General features: G+C 42.8%; 1 protein-coding gene across 1 annotated transcript in view; it reads right to left on the bottom strand.

The window, feature by feature from the left end:
• LOC124599816 (protein scarlet-like) overlaps window positions 1–17036 on the bottom strand; it is a 327851-nt gene that overhangs the window by 71424 nt on the left and 239391 nt on the right. The gene's annotated exons all lie outside the window — the stretch shown is intronic.

Raw genomic sequence — 17036 nt, 5'->3', positions numbered from 1 at the left:
AAATTTGATAAAAATAATTACTCGTTTCACAATAATAACACGCCTATAATTTGAAAGGCGCATCAAAGAAGATACAACAGAAGAAAACTTAACGTAAGATATATGTGTGCATATCATTCATAAGAAACATTGCTACGCCCCACTGAAACTAATTTTGCAAAGGGGGCACAAATAATTCCGCGGCAACAACAAAGCACAACAGATATAACAGCACATAATTATGCATACCACCAAAATTTTAATCACACATCAGACAGACGAAATGTGTAAACAGTAGAATCTTCACTGACACAGGACACTAACGTACAATGAAGGTACGTGGACTGGCAGCAGATTCATTGAGGCTTATCATTAGGATACAGTTTCATCATGCCACAGCCTCGCCATGTTTTATTAAATCAAGTAAAAATGCGAGTGTAGTACAATCAGAACACACCATGGGTTTTCCATGCTTTTTCAATTAAAGTACAATTATATCAGCGGAAAAATTCTCCTGTTGGAGCACAAAAAAAGCAAATATGTTCCTCTTTAAAAGACTCTGACAGGAAAGTGGGGAACCGGCAGCCTGAACCCTCACTCCACATTCCATACCAAAAATTTTGGCGTTCGCGCTCTTTTAACACAACATTCTAAATCCTTTTAGCCAGTCTCTCGTTGTAGTTAAGCCTTTATACTCAGCATCTCCCTCTCACTTCCACTGTCTATACACATCTCTCTCCCGCTATCTCCTTTTAATCCAATTGATTTACAGTATCTCCCACCACCACTCTCTCCTCTCTCACTTACACTGTCTCCTTTTGTCTTTTTTCCCACTGCCATTGTCTCCAATATACCTCGGCACCTCAAAATTTCTGGGGGCCCAACATATTTTTTGTCCTATACCTGCAAGTTTAAAATTTCGGTCCAAATTTTGTCCTCCCCTAAACCTATTTGTTAAAGTTCGCTGGTCTGGGAGGTCCGGACCGCCCAAGCCTATATAGGGTCTCCACTCATCTCTAATTTCCACTGTCTCCTCTCTCTTTTGCTCCCTCTGCTACTATCTCCATCCATCTCTGTTTCCCTTTTACTGCCACTGTCTCTCATAGGCCGTCAATATCTCCTCTCTCGTTTGCTCCCATTGCTATTGGCTTCATCCACCTCCTTTTCTCTTTCATTGCCACTTTCTCTCTCCCATAAATAAAAGAAATATAAATACTACAACGATGGATTGATATTACGAACAGAAAACAACATTGGCGGGAATACGCGTACCAACAACATGAGAAACTGTTCTCGGAGGTAGAGGAACGATACCCTTTGGATTTTTGCTATGACTTATTCTGCTGACACTGGGGATTATTTATCGTTTTTCAAATGCGCGTCTCGCCGCCAAATAAATTGCTTCCTGGACGACATGTATAAAGAGCAGATGTCACTAAAATGCGATGATCAGCTGTTGTCTGCACATGGTAACTTCTGAACATTTCAGCAGTAGAGATCAAACATAAATAGTGCAGGGCTCGACAAAATAAATATGCTTTTAGACTTCCTCTTTTAAACATCAAGTACACATTTTGTTAAAAATGTGAGCCATTTTTATCGCCACAGTAATGCTCAAAGTTAAGTTTCTCGGGTTTGCACTGAAAGTATACCTTATTAATATTTTCTTCTAAAGATTATTATGTAATAACTGGAAAAGGCTTGTTATCAGGTAAACGTGCAACTGAATCTGCTACGCTATTCTTCTGTATTTCTAGATTTGTGAAACACGTAAATAATAAGAAAAAACAAACCCTCAGTATATATTTGTAATGTGGTATAAGGCACAAATGTTCGTCACGAAAGAGCCAGTGTCGCCGTTTAAAGCAATGTGTTCATTGTATTAACAAAATAGAATGAAGAAAGATTAGAATTTTTCGAATTTTCACCCAAATCGTTAACGACTGAGCATCGGCTCAAATATACGAGTATAGGGACAGCATTCGTCCCTTTTGGGAGGGACCATTCCGACGTTATTGCCAAGTTCGGGTAGTTCTCGGTGATTCAGACAAGTTGTAAGTAGGCTGTTTAGGTTTTTATATTGGTGACGCCACGTAGCGCTCTGTATGAAAATCACTGGCTGTGCTGTGTGCAGTCTGTGGCTGGTTAGCATTGTTGTAATATTCGCTATTCTAGTGTTGGGCAGTTGGATGTGAACAGCGCGTAACGTTGCGCAGTTGGAGGTGAGCGGCCAGCAGTGGTGGATGTGGGGAGAGAGATGGAGGAGTTTTGAGAACGGATGATCTGGACGTGTGTCCATCAGAGACAGGAAATTTGTAAGACTGGATGTCATGAACTGATATATATATATATATATATATATATATATATATATATATATATATGACTTTTGAACACTATTAAGGTAAATACATTGTTTGTTCTTTATCAAAATCTTTCATTTGCTAACTATTCCTATCAGTAGTTAGTGACTTCAGCAGTTAGAATCTTTTATTTAGCTGGCAGTATTGGCACTCGCTGTATTGCAGTAGTTTGAGTAACGAAGATTTTTGTGAGGTAAGTGATTCATGAAAGGTATAGATTATTGTTAGTCAGGGCCATTCTTTTGTAGGGATTATTAAAAGTCAGATTGCGTTGCGCTAAAAATATTGTGTGTCAGTTTAGTGTTGATCAGAATAAGTAAAGAGAGTAACGTCTGAGTACGTTCAGTTTTGCTCAGCTGTTTGAAAAGCAAATAATGTAAGAGGTTTATTAGCACAGTCAACCATAAATTTTTCCAAGGGGACGTTTCAAAGTAACATGCCTTTGCACCGCTAGAGAACTGGACAGAGACTTGGCAAGGCGTAAGATGTTCGTTTGTATAAAAAACTGTGCTTCCACTTTCGGAGGAACTTGTTTACACGTAACCCAGGTGACGAAGGCCGCGACTGGTGGTCATGTTACGCGCAAAGCACATGCCCGTGGGTGTTGTATACTCGCAGGCGCCGGTCTTCAGACTGGCAGACCGCAGCGTGCCTTCGCCAACGAACGTTTGGTTTCCTTGTCGAAGGCGAAAACGTCTTGTGAGTCTGAGCTTCAAGTGGCGTTTTGCCAATAATTTGCACGGATGTTTCTGCACGAGAGAAAACGAGCCTTAAAAATTATCATAAATACAGTGGTCAGAGCCATAATGGTTGCATGAAACACTGCACACCTATACCAACAGTTTGACATTATTTGAGAATCGAAGCAATTCAGGTTTCGACAGCAAAATGTGTGTATTGTGTATTAGAGGAATGACTTTTTGCTGATAAGTCATTTGGACGAGAAAGGACAGAATAGTCTAAGAAGGCAAAATTTTGTCTCTTTTTCGTGATCGGAGTAGAACCTTCTACTCTGAAGTAATACATTTCAGTACCTTAGCTGTTTCGGTTCAGGATACTAAGAATGGTTGCTGTAAAATGTCACATATTTTCATATATATTTAGTCACTCTGCACTGTTAAAGTATAAATCGGACGATAGGGTACGGCTTATAGCCAGCAACATATTCCAGAAATGTGGGCAAGTGACACACACACGAAAAAAATGGTTAAAATGGCTCTGAGCACTATGGGACTCAACTTCTGAGGTCATCAGTCCCCTATACCTTAGAACTACTTAAATCTAACTAACCTAAGGACATCACACACAGACATGCCCGAGGCAGGATTCGAACCTGCGACCGTAGCGGTCTCGCGGCTCCAGACTGTAGTGCCTAGAACCGCATGGCCACTCCGGCCGGCACACGAAAAAGGAAATGATCAACAAATGTAAAAGGTAGTAATCATGTTTTCATAATCCTTACTTTTATACCGTTGACGAATGTCACACCGACAATTACATAAGCCGAAATGAGACTGCGTCGGAAAATTCTAACGAGATGGCTCCTAAGGCCTCTCTTGGTTCGGTAATTCTGTTTCCCTTTCGTCTTTCTTCTTCTTATGCTGTTGTCTAATTTTGCAGCATCCGCTCATCGTCAACTCGTCCATTATTTTCTCGTTGCCGGATGCCCTTGCTGACAGCAGACCGCCATTGTTATGTAAGTAGGGGATTATTATCTATCCGCTAATCGTGTAAACTCTGTCCTGTGTGTTTTCTCGCTTAATGCTTCTGCGATGTGTTCCTAGTGTGGGGACGCGGCGCGATAACGGCAATATGCCAAACAGGTGTGCAAAGCAGCTTGTGGGCGACACCCAGGCTGGCCAGTTTTGCCGTCCAACGGTTAAAGTCGGTGGACGCACTCGACCTGTTTCTGGTTCGCACTATGCGTTAAGCTGTACATGAAAGCTGGTCGCCCATTTCCAGGCCCCCACAACCGCACGAGTGGTCGACTGTGAAGAGCGGACAAACTGAATAGCTGGGCGGCGGCCATTAGAGTGGTAAACTGACGCGCGGAGTTCGAATGTTTATACATCGCTTTTGGTTATAAAATGCCTTCCCTTGAGTTAGGTCACAAACATAATGCCTCATTTAAATACGTTACTACAATATACTTTTTAATTTATGAACAAACAGCAACTAGTCACTGTTTATGAATTTATCTTACGTACTACATGGAATCTGTCGTAGCTAAAAGTTACGCACTGGACCCCTAGCATTTTTCGTACTTCATTTACGATAGATGTACGCAAAGTGCATCAAAATACTCGAAGATTTGCCCACTATATTTATAGTGCTTTGGCAACTGACGACCAAATTATCAAGTTTCAACCTAACCTAGACCATGAAAACACTCCAGATCAGCCAACTTTCTTCAAAATGATCAGAACATATAAAATGGTATTCTGTCGGTCGGAAATGTTGCCTCCTGACAGCGTGAAACCATTTTTGTAACAGCTATGGTTTTGAGAAAGGAAACCTGCAAATAGATGCACAGACATTATACTAATACCGTGTTACAAAAACATTTATTAAGCAAGTGCATTGACATACAAAACAACTTAAAATATTCACTTACCTGTGAAATGTAATATTCGTTCCTTTCTCGAATTTATTTGTACAATTAATCGCTGCACGACTCTTCACCATTGTACTTCTTTTGATTGGAACGTATAGACAGTAGAATTACGAGTAACAAATACTGTATGTACGTCCCAACAAATATACAACGTTGAATCAGGGTCTTCATAAACAACAGTACTACACAACACATCAGATTACAACCACTATAATGGCGTCCAGCCGAAGGTTCAAATTATCCCGCGACTGCAGCGCCATCAGTGAGTCTAGTTATTTTTTACGAGGTCTTCGCCCATTTCAGTGATAACTGTATCAAGTTTGCTCGACACCAACGATACAGCTACATTTTCTCTGGCCTTTCGAGGAAATATTGTTAGAAAAGGGCCTACTATGCAACATGGTTACGAAACAAAGCGTCAGCTAAAATGTGCGTTTACACCGGTGCGCCTTGCGCCTGTGTTTGCCTCATACGTAAGAAAAGGCATCCGTGAACGTGTACATTTCTTTCTCGATATGTGCACAAGCGTGATTACACACCCAGCTAGACACAACCACACACGCCGTTCTAGTAGTCAAGATGTCTTCTGTGCTAGCAGCAACTGTCGCCGCAGCCGGTATATTCTGAGACAAAGACGAATTGTAGAAATAAGCGCAAGTACTGGGATAATTAATATCTTTGGTATGTGTTTATGTGGTTTAAAGTGAAATATGATAGGGAGAATTTTGTTTAAAAGCTTTACTCGTGATTTCGAGGCAATACCTCATCCTATTGGGCCACCCACTCCGAAGGAACATGCAAAATACAGAGACGCTACATCAGAGGCGGCAAGGCTGGCTTTGAATTCTTGCTATCGGAGATAATGACTCCAGTCTGTAGTTCCAGTTCAAGGTATCTACAGCATCGAAATCTAACGTATTCCCAGAAGTTCCCTAGGCTCTCATGAAAACCCTCAAAAACCACATTAAGTTGATCACCATTTAACGTTTCTTTCTCTCGATAACGAAACACTTATTCGATGCTGAACGTTTAAAGCCAGTAGTTCAGTTATTTGCAACATGCAACACTTTGGGGTTGTACTGACTGGAAGCACTGAAAGGATAAAAAAATTATGTTAGTCGAATCCTGTCAGAGTTGATTTCCTTGTGCGTGTGTGTGTGTGTGTGAGAGAGAGAGAGAGAGAGAGAGAGAGAGAGTGAAAGAGAGAGAGAGAGAGAGAGAGAGAGAGAAGGAAGCTGGACAAAGCGTTCTGCTGAAGCATGCACAATTCATTCGCGCCTCCACATGGTTCTAGCATGGTTGTAGAAGCATCAGTTCTTACTAGAAATTTGCCAGCCGAATGGCATGTCCTTTCGTGACCAATCAGTTAGTTCTGCTATTACTGTTTCTCTGCTGACAGCACAATACTCCCCGCCTCCTTTCATACTGACGGGTCTGTCTCTCGTGACATCTGGTGGTCAGTTCCCGCATTACATAAGCCTGTCCAGACACTTTTAACCAGATACTCTATACAGGGTGGTCCATTGATAGTGACCGGGCCAAATATCGCACGAAATGAAAAAACTACAAAGAACGAAACTCGTTTAGCTTGAAGGGGCATAGCAGATGGCTCTATGGTTGGCCCGCTAGATGGCGCTGCCACAGATCAAACGGATATCAACTGCGTTTTTTTTAAATAGGAACCCCCATTTTTTATTACATAACCGTGTAGTACGTAAATAAATATGAATGTTTTTGTTGGATCACTTTTTTCGCTTTGTGATGGATGACGCTGTAATAGTCACAAACGTATAAGTACGCGGTATCACGTAACATTCCGCCAGTGCGGACGGTATTTGCTTCGTGATACATCACCCGTGTTAAAATGGACCGTTTAAGAATTGCGGAAAAGGTAGATATCGTGTTGATGTATGGTTATTGTGATCAAAATGCCCAACGGGCGTGTGCTATGTATGCTGCTCGGTATCCTAGACGACATCATCTAAGTGTCCGGACCGTTCGCCGGATAGTTACGTTATTTAAGGAAACAGGAAGTGTTCAGCCACATGTGAAACGTCAGCCAGGACCTGCAACATATGATGATGGCCAAGTAGGTGTTGTAGCTGCTGTCGCAGCTAATCCGCACATCAGTAGCAGACAAACTGCGCGAGAATCGGGAATCTCAGAAACGTCGGTGTTGAGAATGCTACATCAACATCGATTGCACTCGTACCATTTTTCTGTGCACCAGGAATTGCATGGCGACGACTTTGAACGTCGTGTACAGTTCTACCACTGGACACAAGAGAAATTACGGGATGATGACACATTTTTTGTACGCGTTCTATTTAGCGACGAAGCGTCATTCACTAACAGCGGTAACGTAAACCGGCATAATATGCACTATGGGGCAACGGAAAATCCATGATGGCTGCAACAAGTGGAACATCAGCGACCCTGACGGGTTAATGTATGGTGCGGCATTATGGGAGGAAGGATAATTGGCCCCCATTTTATCGATGGCAATCTAAATGGTGCAATGTATGCTGATTTCCTACGTAATGTTCTACCGATGTTACTACAAGATGTTTCACTGCATGGCAGAATGGCGATGTACTTCCAACATGATGGATGTCCAGCACAAAGCTCGCGTGCCGTTGAAGCGGTACTGAATAGCATATTTCATGACAGGTGAATTGGTCATCGAAGCACCATACCATGGCCCGCACGTTCACCGGATCTGACGTCCCCGGATTTCTTTCTGTGGGGAAAGCTGAAGGATATTTGCTATCGTGATCACCGACAACGCCTGACAACATGCGTCAGCGCATTGTCAATGCATGTGCGAGCATTACGGAAGGCGAACTACTCGCTGTTGAGAGGAATGTCGTTACACGTATTGCCAACTGCATTGAGGTTGACGGACATCATTTTGAGCATCTATTGCATTAATGTGGTATTTACAGGTAATCACGCTGTAACAGCAAGCGTTCTCAGAAATGATAAGTTCACAAAGGTACATGTATCACGTTGGAACAACCAAAATAAAATGTTCAAACGTACCGACGTTCTCTATTTTAATTTAAAAAACCTACCTGTTACCAACTGTTCGTCTAAAATTGTGAGCCATATGTTTGTGTCACAAAGCGAAAGAAGTGGTCCACCTAAAACATTCATATATCTTTACGTATTACACGAATATGTAATAAAAAGTGGGGGTTCCTATTTTTAAAAAAAACGCAGTTGATATCCGTTTGACTTACGGCAGCGCCATCTAGCGGGCCAATCATAGCGCCATCTGGTTTCCCCCTTCAAGCTAGACAAGTTTCGTCCTTTGCAGTTTTTTCGTTTGACGCTTATTTCGTGAGATATTTGGCGCGGTCACGATTAATGGACCACCCTGTATATTATCGTTATTACTGTTATTATTTATTTTTTATAATAGTAAACACAACAAATGGGATCACTTTGTTGTTCATATCTTATCTCTAATCGGATTTTTCCCAAGCGTCTTGGAATGCTTGCTTAGCAGCAAATAATTCGTTCAGACAGAAGTAATATAGCTTTTTACAGTTTACAAACGGGTATTTCATAAGAGTCAATGATTTTTAACTTCCCACATCGACTGGGGCCGCTTTCTCCGGCTTAACGCCAGAGTCGCTGTACTGCGATTTTGTACCTGGTATGTTGTTCTAGTTTTTCTCGTCGATTCTGTTGTCACCTGGGATGACAACGTCAATAATCCACGTTTTCTTTTCCTCCACAATTGTGAAGTTTAGCGACTGTACTCCAGTATTCTATTTATCTCAAGTCGGAAGTGCCACAATAATTTGCCAGTTTAGTTTTCGATCATTTTCTCTGGACTGTGCTCCCACAACTTCTTTGCCATCGGCAGATAGTACTTTTAGCATAAGTTCCAGTGGATCATTTGAGTCACAGCATTGTGCCTCTCCTTGTAATAAGTCTGAGCGATATTTCTGCAACAGCTCAAGATGCCACCCACTGTTTACTCAGTTCCCTTGTGGCATCTGCACTTTGCAGCTTATGCTGATTTCTCGATTCTGAATTGGATGGCATTAGTTCTGATGGCTGGCTCCTGTGCAACACAAACCAACCTTCACTTTCCTTCTTCAGGGTTCCGTTGGTCATCAATGCTCAGGCTTTTAGCTTAGGAACTTCATTATTATTATTATTATTATTATTATTATTATGGGCGATTGAACGCTATCGGATCACGGAAAACTATTATATTTCAATCTTCGGAGTTTCCAAGCGTCTCTCATTTTCTCTCCGTGCCTTTCTTTCTTCAGTCCATTTAGTTCCTTGTCTGGTGTTGACTTCATTCTCTGAAAATACTTCCATTAGAAATTTTTTTCAGTTTCTGTTAATGTCTGATGGGGTTATATGAACGTTTTCTAAATTCTATGTGACCTGCTGAGTTCAAGCTATGATTTTGATTTGTTCTATGTACGACGCAATTTTGTGTGTCAATATTGTTGCTGGAAGTCTGTGGATATGCCAATAAAATTTCAATCTTTATTTTCTTATCTCTGTCACGAGATTCGATACTTTTTCGGTTGTTTTCGGGATTGTAGTCTGTATCCATCTTCTAGTCTCTTGGAGCCGAGCAACTTTCTTAGACCTTTGCTTTCTTCTCTTAGTATATGTTCCTCATAAACTTTTCCGTAGATTGTAAGCGATTCGCTAGCGTACAAGACGTACAAGACTTAAGACTTGATAACTATGTTATAGTGCTTGATTTTTGTGTGTATGGGCATACATTTTTTGTTGTAGGTGTAGATTTTACCGGAAGCTCTCTTAAGTCGTGCGATCCAATTTTCAGTGCCATTTTCTTTCCTCCTGTGGGTTTCTAAGACTTTGCCGAAGTGCTTCAAGTATGGAACTCTCTCGATTTTCCGTATTTTGTGATCAGTTTTTGGGCAGGTTGTTCCGAACGGTGTATTTGGTGTTTTTGGAAGGAAATTAGGACCGCATTTCTTTCAGTGCCTTCCTTGAGAGTTTTGATCGGTTTAATTGTCTTCGTCTTGTCTGCTAGTATTCCCACATCATCTGCGAAAGTTCGGCAATAAATTTGGAAGGCATTTTGTTCTAGATGGTTTTCAAGGGAATCTTATATCATTCTTCGTGCAAAACAGTACCAAACATTTCAGGTAACGATGACGGAGGTGGATAGCACCCCTTCTCTCGAAAGTAGACTGTAAAATCTCGATAATAGTGAGAAATGGTGACTGGGGTAGCCAGGAGAGATGCGAAAATTCATTATCGTGACCACAAAACCACTCTTGGACGATGTTAGGTGCGTGAACAGGGGACGTGTCGTCTTGGAACACAGCATCACCATTGGGGAACAAACATTGCACCATGGGATAGACCTGATCAGCCAAAATTGTCAAACAATCATTCGCAGTAATGCGACATTGCAGGGAAACCGTGGGACCCATGGAATACCACGATATGGCTGCGCAAATTATCAACGAACACCAGCTATGTTTCACTCTTGTGACGTAAGCTCAGCCAGAAATTGAAAACAGTGTGCGACGAACAAATGACTTCCTTCCATAGTCCAGGTTTCAGGACTTCGGCACCATGTTTGCTGTTTGGGCATTTGCGTCACTGATGACTGGTTTCAGAATTTCGGCTCGCCCTGCAATTTTGTGCTCATGGAGTTCTCTTCCAGCAATTTGTCCACGTTCGAATTCTCTTATGTTCGATACAATGCACTCACAACTACACAGAACACTGTTCTAACCCACATTGATACCTGAAACATATTGAGGATACTGCACAGGTGCCGTTCATGGTCAAATACAACAGTGCGACCTGCACGTTTGGCTAGTATCTGCATTTATGTTCGAGCATGGATTTCTCAGGGTGAAAATGGCTCTGAGCACTACGGGACTTAACATCTGAGGTCATCAGTCCCCTAGAACTTAGAACTACTTAAACCTAACTAACCTAAGGACATCACACACATCCATGCCCGAGGCAGGATTCGAACCTACGACCGTAGCAGTCGCGCGGTCCCAGACTGAAGCGCCTAGAACGGCTCGGCCACTCCGGCCGGCTTTCTCACGGTGATTCCATGTTTTTGTCCAACCCCTGTACAAAGGAACAAACCAGCGATGAAAGGGTTTGAGAACCGCAGGGGTTGGACTGGTCGCGTGCACGATGCCTTGGCACCTGAACCGCCAACAGCGAGCATTGTGTTGTTTGCTTGGCTGGCGACACGAACAACCTCACATGCACGCGCGAAGGCAGCTGACACCTGCTTACGAAACACCGCAGTGGCGCTCGTGTTCTCCTCCCCTAGCCGCGTGGAGTGGCCGCGCGGTTAGAGGCGCCATGTCACGGACTGCGCAGCCCCTCCCGCCGGAGGTTCGAGTCCTCCTTCGGGCGCGCGCGCGCGCGGGTGTGTGTGTGTGTGTGTGTGTGTGTGTGTGTGTGTGTGTGTGTGTGTGTTCTTAGCATAAGTTAGTTTAAGTAGTGTGTAGGGTCTAGGCACCGATGACCTCAGCGGTTTGGTCCCTTAGGAATTCACACACATTTGAACATTCTCTTCCCTTGTCTGACCCGAACATATATTTCTAACCGCATGAACACTCTATGCAATTACCACCTTCTAACACCACACCCTCTTAAGCAAGAAGATAACTGATATTCATTCTTTCATTTCATAGCCGCATTCGCTTCCTCAGTCTGCGTGAATACGCGATAGGTGACAGGTATGCCGCGGTTTTCAACTGCACTGCTAAAGATAGTTGAGTATCTGTGAAGTTCTGGCCACAAACAAATATGGATCAGACGGAAAATAAGGGCTTTATGTGTCAGACCGAAGTTTGCTTGAAATGTCTTTCGCACTTTGTTATTGTTTTATATCGGTTATCTATTGATTTGATCGAGTAGCTATTCCTGTCCTTCGCCGACCTGCTCACCAACTGAAATGAACTGCTACGTCGAAAAAAATTGATTAATTAACTAACTTGACCCCTGACTTTGACACAGATAAGACAGGTACTGTATTTAAACTCTTTTGATTTTTTTGCCTAGATGCATACATTTTAAAATTATATATAGATGATTATGTTTTCTTCGTGGCTGCTGTAAGGAGAGAACGGTTTAGGTACAGGATGAGTTGGCGCTCCGAGATTTCCGTTTCTCCGGTTCTCAGAAAACGCCAGGCAAAGTCGGAGAAAACTGCTACAACTCGCGTGAAGACTCCGTCTCTCTTGGCAGCTAAAGTACTCACAGTCGCCGTTAAGATCTCCTGGAAACACTTTCAGAATCAGAAGGTTGAGCAACAGTGGCAGTATGGTATCTTCTGACTAACAAATTGGTCCCTTAGGGAACGTCTTGAACACACAAGCTGACGGCGAAATATTGAGTGTCGTCCGGACCGTGATAGTCGCACATTCGCCCAGTATTGTTAATTCGCGAAGAAATCACTATGCACTGTATTGCTAAAGACAATAATAGTTTTTATGAAGGTCCGGTGATCCAACATCGAATAAAAGTTCGTAGACGATATTTACCTTCATTTTCATAAGACAAATTTTTTATACTTGATCATTGCGATTACAAGTTGTATCACTTCTGCACTTCAAATTACGTCTATATGCAAACTTATGTGACCCTCCCCCCCCCCCCCCCCCCAAAAAAAAAAAAAAAAAAAAAAATCTCGAGTAGCCATTCCTTATCTCCAACAATTGCAAAAAGCATAGATGCTCTTTTTTCACAGCAAAGAGCGTTGTCGTCTCAATTACGGTAGCGCATCATCGCTGATATTCGCAGCAGGAATATTACGGTAATAAAGGGTGTACATAAAGTCCGACACAAGAACCAAACATTGAACAGATATCATACATATGTCATTTTGAAGAGAAACCCTGAAAGTTTCTTTTTCCCCCCATGAATACCGCCACAACGTAGTTTGGTAATTTGCCGATAGTCAGCGCTAGTCGCAAGCATGGCGAGTTCAGGCGTGGGGCGAGGTTTCTGTGTGTTGGAAGCCGGCCGCAGTGGCCGAGCGGTTCTAGGCGTTACAGTCTGGAACCACGCGACCGCTACGTCGCAGGTTCGAATCCTGCCTCGGGCATGGATGTGTGTGATGTCCTTAGGTTAGTTAGGTTTAAGTAATTCTAAGTTCTAGGGGACTGATGACCTCAGAAATTAAGTCCCGTAGTGCCCAGAGCCATTTGAACCATTTTTTGTGTGTTGGGAGTCGACAAAAACAAGTGTGCTACAGTTGTTCAACGAAAGGTTAGAACCAAGTACGGTAAGAAACCACTAACAAAGAAGACCATTTACCAATGGCACAACAAATTCGTTACGACAGGTTGCTTGTGCCCGGCAAAGAGAAGGGACGTCCCAGTGTGAGTGAAGTGAATGTGGAGCGCGTACGAGAGACATTCATAAGGAGTCCAAAGAAATCGGTGCATCGTGCATCCCGTCAACTCGAAATGGCTCCAGTGACAGCGTGGAAAGTCCTGCGACAGAAGCTGTCTCTGAAACATTCAAATTGGAACTAGTGCAGAAGCTCAATGTCGACGACAAAGACAAGCGTTTTTGAGTCTTGTTCACAGTTGCAACAATTGAATGAGGATGGGAATGGCATTGTTGATAGCTTAATTTTTAGCAACGAAGCCACACTTTTCACACTAATGAGAAAGTGAAAAGGCATAATTGTCGAATCTGGGGTACAAAGCATCCACAAGAATGCATTGAATTCCAGCGTGATTCCCCAAAGGTAAATGTTTCTTGTGCCTTGTCACGTTGAAAACTGTACGGGCCATTCTTATTCACCGAGAGCACTGTCACTGGATATTCCTACTTGGACATCTTGCAGCAATGGCTGATGCCTCAAATGCAATCGGACTCTCCGTTCATCTTTCAGCAGGATGGGGCTCAACCCCATTTTCATGGTGAAGTTCGTGGATGCCTGAACACGGAGCTGCCGCATCGATGGATCGGCAGTGCTACAGAAAGGGACAGCTGTGTCATGAAATGGCCTCCCCGATCACCAGATCTCACTCCGTGTGACTTTTTTGTGTGGAGACACATTAAAGATCTGGTGTATGTACCGCATCTACCACGTTACCATGTGATGTAGCAGAGCTCCGAGGGGAGACAAAGGGAAGCGACTGCCACAGTCGACGATGCCATGCTGGGACGGGTATGGCAAAGAATTCGATCACTGTACTGACGTCTGCCAGGTCACTCATTGTTCGCATATCGAATGTGTGAAAAAAAACAACTTTCAGAGTATGTCTTCAAAATGCAATTTGGATGACATCTGTACAATGTTTAATTGTTATGCAGGAAGTAATTGAAAGTGTTCCCGGACTTTGTGTACACCCTGTATTACATTATGTAGGGAAATTACACTACTTATACCTGCTACAGCCAACATCCTCAATAACGTAAGACACTGCTGTCAGTTTCGGTTCCTGACTTGTACAACTGGTAGTCAATTCGAAATAATCCTTGCATATGAAATTCTTCACCAAGTTCATATGAGACACAAACAATTTTAACTACAAAGTGGAACAGAAAATGAAATCAATGTGTGTAAAATAATATCCGTGTCATCTGTGCATAACAGAGAGAAAGTGTAATTCTTGTATATGAAGTACGTTTTTTTTGTCACTCTTAGAAGAAAAAATTCAGTGAGCATCGTTAATGCACTCATTCTAATCTCGATCACTGTGCTTCTAAATTGTCTTCATCGTTTCTAGTACTGAAAATGATCCTTCAGCCTGAGCGCTACGCCTATGGACATACAGGGGTTGGACAAAAATGTGGAAACACCAAAACACATGCCATCGTCGTGGCTAATGCGGTGTAGGAAACCCTTTAGCATTGAAAACAGCTTCCAGTCGCCTCGGGATGGATAAATACAGGTCTTCTACGTTTTTCAAGGGAGTCTTACAGCAATATCCAGAAAAACACTGGCAAGTTCAGTTAACAATAGAAAAGGTGGATAGCGATCATTCACCCTTCTCTCCAAGGTAGACCCCAAAGACTCAATAATATTAAGATCTAGTGACTTTGGTGGCCAGGGGAGATGTGACAATTCATCTTTGTGCTCACAAAACCAACCCTGGACGAAGCGAGCTGCGGGAACAGCGGTCCTGTCGTCTTGGAACATAGCATGACCACAGTTAGCAGTTTTGCGACCTTGCAGCGTAATCACTAGGCCCGTGGAATATTGCGATATAGTTGCACAAATTATTACCGAACCACCGCCATCTTTCACCCTTGGGACATTAACTCGGCCAGAAGCTGGAAAGAGCGCACAAAAAATTCATTCGAACAAACTACTTTCTTCCATTGCTCCAAAGTCGCGGTTTTGTGGCTTTGGCACAACGTTTCTTTTTTGGGCATTTGCATCACTGATGTGGGGTTTTGTAATTCCAAGTCGCCCTGCATTCCCAGCTTATGGAGCTCTCATTGTGTTGTTTTGGTGCCTAAAGGGTTTGCGAGTGCGACATTCAGTTCTGGAATAGCTTCTGCAGCTGTCGTCCTTTTATTTTTCGTCACAATCCTCTTCAGCGACCGTCCGTCAAAATCGATCAACACACACTTTCGTCCGCGTTGTGACTTAGTGGATGTCGTTTCTCCGCTTTCCTATACGCGGCGTAGATCTTCGATAAGTGAGTCTTGAAATACTAAACAGCCACCATATGACATCAAGAATTTGCCCACGTTCGGACTCATGTAACTCCGACATAATACACACACAACTACACAGAACACTGTTCTGATCATGGCGAACGCAAAGTATTGAGGACATTGTACAGGTGGCACTCGGTGTCAAATACAAAAGCGCAACCTCCAGACTTGGCTGGCATCTACATTTATGTTCAAGCAAGCACTTATGGTGCCCACCCGGCTAGCCGCGCTGTCTACCGCGCTGCTTCCCGGGCACGAAGACGTGCCGGTCCCGGCACGAATCCGCCCAGCGGTCCATTGGGGCCGAACCGCACAATAATCCTGGGTTTGGTGTGGGGCGGCGGTGACGTGGGCGGACTGCTGTGGCCCATTGTGAACCACTGAGGGCTACGGTGGGACGGGGCCTCTCTGTTTTTTTCTTAGACCCCGGTTTCATACACACAAAGAAATACAAGCATTTATCGTACAGTTTCCATATTTTTGTGCAATCCTTGTAGATTTCAGGCATACAATTGTTAATAATATGCATGTTTTCGAAAACGCTATTTCTGCGTCGTTTCCAGTTACGAGTGGTGAAAATGTGCACATGAACACGATTTTTAAATTTAGTAACTGATAGAATGTATTACACACTATCTCCAAAAAACACGATGGCACGGAAAACGCGTACCCTATTATCACAGCACTTACTGCTTGTAAGAGGTCCGAACAGATGTAATTTCGATGTATTGCTCATGCGCTGCCTACGATATGCAAGGTATAAGAGAATCTCTGAAAAAGAGAGCAGTGTTGACTGCAGTACGAACTGTGTAGCTGTAGCAGTAAGTTGTGGCTTGTGAGCTAGTCTGCAGTCTGCTCTGGTCTGGTCTGGTGTATCGTGTTGGCTGGGCCGGTCGCGGTGCAGCCATGCCGGAGCCTGAGTATTATTGTATAAGGTAAAAAGCAGCCTCGCGCATATGTAGTAATGTTATCTTAACTCCCATGTAGATGTTTTAAAAATCTCGTAATAATAATCTTTCTCATAAAAAGTAACTTTTAACAACCATTCATTTCAGTTTAAAGAATTTACTAATTTCTCCCATCCATGATCATCCCGATTGTTGCAAAAATAAATAAATAAATCAGTTGCTTCCTTTCATAAATGACAAATCTATCGGCCAGCATTGCACAGGGCTGTGCCAGAAAACATTATTTTAAGAGCAGATATATATGCGTTATCCGGCGACTTCATTGAGGTAAGAATTTTCTTTTTTTTTATTCAGAATGATCTTTCAGGGCCATGACGCAGCACTGCTGACGTCCAAAATTTACCAGGTTAAATTCACAGTCAATTATTGAAAAGTTATAAGTGAGCGACAATTTAATTGAGAGGTTAGGTATAATGCATTATCACCAGGTTACTGAATTTATTT

Source organism: Schistocerca americana, chromosome 1, assembly GCF_021461395.2.
Source record: "Schistocerca americana isolate TAMUIC-IGC-003095 chromosome 1, iqSchAmer2.1, whole genome shotgun sequence".
Classification (NCBI taxonomy): Eukaryota; Metazoa; Arthropoda; class Insecta; order Orthoptera; family Acrididae; genus Schistocerca; species Schistocerca americana.
Note: the sequence above shows the minus strand (reverse complement) of the source record. Positions and strands in the feature narration are given on the sequence as shown.